At 38.0% G+C, this 7,084-nt stretch overlaps 1 long non-coding RNA gene across 1 annotated transcript in view; it reads right to left on the reverse strand.

Moving 5' to 3' along the window:
- Window positions 1-4,134: 4,134 nt before the first annotated feature.
- Window positions 4,135-7,084, reverse strand: part of LOC137205026 (uncharacterized) — a 99,602-nt gene continuing 96,652 nt past the window's right edge. Inside the window, exon 3 of the long non-coding RNA XR_010933963.1 lies at window positions 4,135-4,199. This is a non-coding gene — a long non-coding RNA (uncharacterized lncRNA). The remainder of the gene's footprint in view (window positions 4,200-7,084) is intronic.

Genomic DNA, 7,084 nt, shown 5'->3' on the forward strand with positions numbered 1-7,084 from the left:
TATTGAGCCCGCGAGCCACAACTACTGAAGCCCGTGCGCCTAGAGCCCATGCTCCGCAACAAGAGAAGCCACTGCAATGAGAAGCCTGTGCACCGCAATGAAGAGTAGCCCCCGCTCGCCACAACTGGAGAAAGCCCATGCAGCAATGAACACCCAACGCAGCCAAAAATAAAATTAATTAATTAAAAGAAAAAAAGAATGATTCAAAAAAGTCAAAAGGAAATCAACGTCAGGTAAGCATCAGCACTATGGATTCTATAAGCCTAAGATCGCTTTGGATGTGGTGGAATGTGTGAGCTGCTAACAAAGAAATGTGTGTGGCAAGGAGCCAGCAAGTGTCAGAGGCAAGAAGGAGGCACATCTCTTAAAAGCAAAACTGGAATTTGAGCAACATGCCCTGATCCCAGCCAGCACCTCTTACCTTAGCAAGGCTTGAGGAGTCCATGTGCAGAGACTGGAAGGTGCTGGTGTAAAAGAAACTGCCAGAAGGTGAGCTGAAGTAAGACACAGGGGCCTGAAAACACCTGGAGGTCAGGTGGGTGCGTCGGCAAACATGACGTAGCTGGGGAGCGCTGTCAGAAAGCCACAGGTGAGCCTTCCTTAAAGCTGACAGATTTGGCCCGTTAGCAGCAGCCACTCTGCGGTAGCGTTTTTTGAACAAGGGCCTGGGTAGGCGGTGGTTTGAAGGACTGAGCTGCAGGGCAGCCCTGTTTACACAAGCAGAGCCTGGAGCAGCCCTGCCCCTTCACCCCATCAATCACCAGCAGTGGCTTCATCTCCTAGGGCACTAATGCCATTTGTTGATGCCCCAAAACCACACAGAGTAGGCGTCCACCAGATTATAACTTGTTTTCATATAGGGTGAAAATACTCAGACATAAAAAGATTGAGACTTGTGAAAAATCACATGGTTTCCTAAGGCTATAGATTCTCAACTCGGAGAATAGATGATATATTATAAGCATTGTCATTTGAAGAGATAATTAAATTTATGCTACCAAAACACGCAGAAGAAGAGTATTTTAGAAGTTTGTTAGGAAATGAATTAAAAAATCACATTATTTTCCTGGATTTTCTGTTTGGGGTATTTTTAGCTATTTAAAATTTATAATGTGCTATCCTGTCTTTTCTCATTCTAAATAAATATTTGCAGTCGTTTGTAACTTTGTGTTTTTCTTAAAGAGCATCTCCGCCATCGTATAGACTTAAGGACCTACAGATCTCCTGCCTCAGCTCTGGACTGTCTACCCACCCCACCAAATGTAAGATCCAATTCCTGCATTCGTTCAGTGGAGAAAAACTTCTCTCTGCTTAGTTAGCAAAGGAATTTAAGTGAAGGATGCTGTGAATGTTTGGGATTAAAAGTGAAATGGCTTTGTATCAAAGGTCAGCATAAAGTTCAGTTGTTTAGGCTACATCGGTTACAGTGTTCAGCTACTACTTATCCTAAGGAAATGGGTGAGCAGCAGAAATAAACTGATGGGTATGTTTAAAACACACTGCCAGTTTGTTTTCTGTATCTGTGAGTCTGTTTTGTTATATTTGTTTCATTTTTTAGATTCTACGTATAAGTGAAAACATACATTATTTGTCTTTCTCTGTCTGACTTATTCCACTAAGCATAATACACTCTAGATCCATCCATGTTGTTACAAATGGCAATTTTTTTCATGGCTGAGTAATATTCCATTGTATATATATACCACATCTTCTTTATTCATTCCTCTGTTGATGGGCACTTAGGTTGCTTCCATATCTTTGCTATTGTAAATAGTGCTGCTATGAACATTGGGATGCATGTATCCTTTCGAATTAGTGTTTTCATTTGTACAAATACTCAAGAGTGCAATTGCAGGGTCATGTGGTACAGAGAGCAAACTAGCAGAGAGGGGTTGAGGGAGGGGCAAGGTAGGTGAAGGGGATTAAGATGCACAGAATACTAGGTATAAAATAAAGTTACAAGGATGTAATGTACAGCACAGGGAATGTAGCCAATATTTTATAACTTTATATGGAGTACAATCCATAAAAATAGCAAATCAATTCACTATGTTGTACCCTTGAAACTAATATAATATCACAAGTCAACTGTACTTTAATTAAAAAACAAAAAACCACTCTCCCAGCCAATTTGATCGTATTTTTGCATCATCAAATCATGATGTTTTCATCAAGACAAACTTCACTAGTCTCTTCTCTCCAACTTCTCCTTTTCACTCAGAGGTATATTGAAAACTGTGAAGTGAGAGGTAGAGTGATCCCCAGGAAGTTTTCTTTCTACCTGTGAGAGGTGACCAAGCCTGGTTTTCCCATGTCTACATCATGTTATTGTAGCTGCTGTCTAGACAGTCAATAGATAGATATGGGGTCATGAGAGTGATCCTCCTTCTTCCGGTCCTCTCGACTCTCTGAGGTGTTTTGAGCTAAAAGATGGTAGTATTTTTTGTTAAAGTAATCAAACAAGGAGGTGGCTCTAATGCCGTGGTAGCCTACATAAGCAGACCAAAAACGAAGCCAGAGTTAATGCACTGGAATCCAAGAAAATGAAACAACCAGCCACAAAGAGCCAACTGGGCTTTCCCAAATAAGGCAATCGCTTCAGCTATAGTCAATCAAATCATTTCCTTGCTTTGCTTCTGCATCTTCTCTATTAAAATAAATCCCTAGCTCCTGTCAGTGGAGCACTCCTAACCACTGTCAGTTTGGTGCTGCCTGATTTGAATCGATGTTTGCTCAAATAAATTCTTGAAAAAAAAAAAAGTTAATATGCCTCAGTTTATGTGTTAAGTTTCTAAACCCACTCACTGTAGATTAAAGATTGAAAGTGGCAGCCTCAGCCCTGTCTTGGTTCACAACTCGTATTCCTACAACTTTTCCCACTCTATCCCCATCCCAGTGTCCTATACCCCAGTAAGCAAACTCTCCTGCACGGTGATGATGATGATGATGTCTGATATTAATTGAACACTTACTAGAACACATTATTCTTAGCACTTGTTCATATTATCCCATTAATCATCACAACCATACTTGGAGATATGTACTGTTCTTATTACTGTTTTACCAATGGGGAAACTGAGACTTAGATTCCTTAACCAAAGTCACAGATTGCAAGTGGCAGAGTGCGGTACACTTACATAACCATAAACCCTTAAACATTAGAATGTAACTCCAGGAGGTGGAAATCTTGTTGGTTTTGTTCTTTGCTATAGACACTATAATGTTTGTTGAGTGAATGAATGACTTAAAGTAGAGCATGCCTAGAGATCATTAAGATAGAGATTCCCCAGAGAGGTTTGGTAGAATGGAAGGAGATGGGTGGATCAGGTGAAAAACAATGAGATCCTCCAGTTAGTTGGGCCATAACTTGGAGAGCAAATCTATACAACTGGGACTCATAGGTGTGTGTGGATATATGGGCAGGGGTGAAGGCAGGTATACATAATTGTTATATTTTGTGCTTTGTGGCTATTGAAACATCCTTAATGACTTTACTAGTTATTAGCAGCAGGCTTTTTTCCCCAGATGATTTTTTTTTTTTTGATATTTAACTTGAAAATAGTAACAAGTAACCCTAAATCTGGCTCATTTAATTCCATCATCATGGCTATGGTTACTGAAAAGTAGTTGAGGATTATTATTTTAGGACTTATTTCTTAAAATATCAAAATTGTGTGATATTATCACTCTGATGTAAATACACTCATCATCTGTTAGTTCTTTTGATTTATTCTCTACATCATGCTCCTCTTTGCCATATACGTTTTCTTATCACTTTTCGGACTTCTTAACACTTTCTTTTTTCTTAAAAAAAAACTAATTTCCTTGAAATTCATTCCTCCTTTTTCTTGTCCTAGTCATCATGAATAAATTGTGTATGTATGAAGGCACCAGTGTATATAAACGATGGGAAGCAGAACACATTAAACTGACACTGTCAGTCTTCTTTCAACACCAACCTCACAAGCATAAATTTCCTTTTTTTAAGAAAAAAAACCCTTCCACAAAAAGGCATTCTCAACTATTTAAGACCAGTTTTCTGGGGTTATATTCCAAATAAGTGCCAAAACTTGCAATTTAATAAGTGAGAAATAGTTTTATACCCAGAAACTTTCAAGGGAAAATATTTATTACCTGGGTGGATGGGTTCACTCCGGAGGAACCAGCTGAAGACAGACAGAGGTAGCACAGGGGGTTTCCTGCAAAAGAGTATTTATTGTTAGTCTTATTTAAGCATTGGCTTTTGTTGTAAAGTTAGAGGGCAGTTGACCTGGATGAAAATGGCCCTTAGATATAATGAAATCATACTTAACAATTGAGACATTCTTTATCTAAAAGATTCTTAAAAATAACCTTCTGAGTAAATATTAGTAACATTTAAAATATGAACAATTTAATAATAATGCTTGAAACTTTTCAACAGCTATATATAGCAGCCATCAGTGAATTAATATTTTGTTCCTATATATTTAACTAATGAGTAGTGTCTATTAAGGACAGAAATATAGGTATATAGTACTTTGTAAACCTAGTGAAACACCAAATATTGTTGGACACTAGCTTTTCATGTTTAGGAGTCATATACCTGGAGGGCAAGCAGGCCACTACCTGCCACAGCTGACAAGACAAGATGAAGAACGAGGAGATTATTTTCCTTGACATGGATTTATTATTCAACTGATTAATTTCTCAAGTCTGAAATTAAGTGAACTGATAAAATAAGAAATTTCTTATAAATATGACAGAGGGATTCACAAAATTTTACTTAGACAGAATTTCATAGATGCATCAATTTGTCTTTACTTCTAATTCTAACATTTACAGCAGATGCTAAGCATGAGGTTTTGATTGATACCAGGAAAAACAGTCACAGCCAAGGTAACAGGGCTCTTACTCTGTCAGGTTTTTAGTGACATGAGTAAAGGTTTTAGATTAAAGGTTACAGCTTACTTTCAGAGCTCTTTCCACACATAGTATTATTTTACAGATAACTTCCTTTCCCACTCTCTGAAGTTCCCATCTTCCTCAGAGAAGTTGAGAGCCGGGAGATAAATAAAGCAAGAGACACAGAGAGATGGAAGGGTGAGGCTGAAAAGATTTGGGTTGAGATCCAAACAGCCCAGGAGTCGTCAATAACATTTTTAACATTTGTTACATGTTAAAAAAAATTAACATATAGCCATATAATAGATTATACTCCCAAATCTTAGATGTGAGGCTGTTAGTCTTAGAAACACACAGAGGAATGTTGGCTAAGCCTTGGGGAGTTATATTCCTGTAGATTATATTTGGAGAAGAGATACTGAAATACATAAATGATTTGGGAGATAATGGATTGCTATACGTAATTCACTGGAAAAAGTTTGCCTATATCTTAAACTTAAATCATCATTTCCAAAAGTGCATGTGTTCGCCAAACCTGTTAATTTGAATATATAATCCATATTTTCTTTTTGAAAATTGTGGAAATGCTAAAAAACAGTTGTCATAAAAGTTAAATTTTCACCTCTTGAACACTAGATTTTGTGTATCCCCCCAAATTAGTCTTAAACATCATGGTTTTTCATGATCTAAATAACAGAATGAAGACTGAAATAAACTAATCATCTTGACTTTTTCAAATAGCCGCGTTTGTTTTTTATAAAACAACATGAGGTGGGATGAATTGGGAGACTGGGATTGACATATATACACTAATATGTATTAAATGGATAACTAATAAGAACCTGCTGTATAAAAACTAAATAAAATAAAATTCAAAAATAAAAAAAACAACATGAGGTCACTGACTGTAATTGTTTTTCTGTATGAAATTCTTCAGTGAGTTCAACCCGTCAGTCACGTATAGCTGTTTTGCCTGAAAATAACTCTCTTGCTAATTTTTTACATACATTTTGGCATCAAATTTCAGCATAACAAAAACACAAAGTTAACATTTATATTAGCTGATTTTTAAGGTTTGAAGTAACTGAATAGAAAAGTAAAAGAGAACAGAAAATTAAGAGGAAGATAAGTATTAATAAAAAAGAAAGAGCAGAAATTTAGATTATTGCCTTGAAACCACATGGTCAGATGTTAGACTATTTATTTATTTGTTTATTTATTTATTTACTTTTAAGATTAGGGAAGATGTTTTATGGCCACTAGCTATTCATTGTGTGGATTGTCATTTAGATGCAATTTTGCTTATTCAAGTAGCAATGTCCTGCTTTACAGTACACACACCTGAGCTCATCATAATTAGTCTCACACACACCATTCATAAAATTGTATTAGACTGCTTTTTTTTTTTTTTTTTTTTTTGCGGTACGCAGTCCTCTCACTGTTGTGGCCTCTCCCATTGCGGAGCACAGGTTCCGGACGCGTAGGCTCAGCGGCCATGGCTCACGGGCCTAGCCGCTGCGCCGCATGTGGGATCCTCCTGGACCAGGGCACGAACCCACGTCCCCTGCATCGGCAGGCGGACTCCCAACAACTGCGCCACCAGGGAAGCCCTAGACTGCTTTTTAAAAGCTATTTTTCTATTAATATAACCTGCAGAGCCATCCGCAGAACCCTCTGTTTAGAGGTGACCATCAGTCTGACGTTTCCAGTTATCAATTCTTTGTTTTTCTTTATATTTTTATCATTATTATATGTATCCCTAATAACATAGATTAGTTTTGCCTGTGTTTTAAAATTCTTTCTAAATGGAATCATACTTCATGAACTTTTGCTTTTTGCCCAACCTTAAGTTATTAGATTCATCCATGTTACTGTGTGTCTTTATAGTCTATTCTCTTCTAGTGCTGTGCAGTATTTCATTGTATCAATATATCACAGTCTAGTTATCCATCCCATTGTTAATGGGCATTTTTATTATTTTCAGTTTAAGACTTTTTTTTTTTTTTTTGCGGTACGCGGACCTCTCACTGTCGTGGCGTCTCCCGTTGCGGAGCGCAGGCTCCAGACACGCAGGCTCCGGACCCGCAGGCTCAGCGGCCATGGCTCACAGGCCCAGCCGCTCCACGGCATGTGGGATGTTCCGGACTGGGGCACGAACCCGTGTCCCCTGCATCAGCAGGCGGACTCTCAACCACAGCGC

This window comes from Pseudorca crassidens, chromosome 13, assembly GCF_039906515.1.
Source record: "Pseudorca crassidens isolate mPseCra1 chromosome 13, mPseCra1.hap1, whole genome shotgun sequence".
Classification (NCBI taxonomy): domain Eukaryota; kingdom Metazoa; phylum Chordata; class Mammalia; order Artiodactyla; family Delphinidae; genus Pseudorca; species Pseudorca crassidens.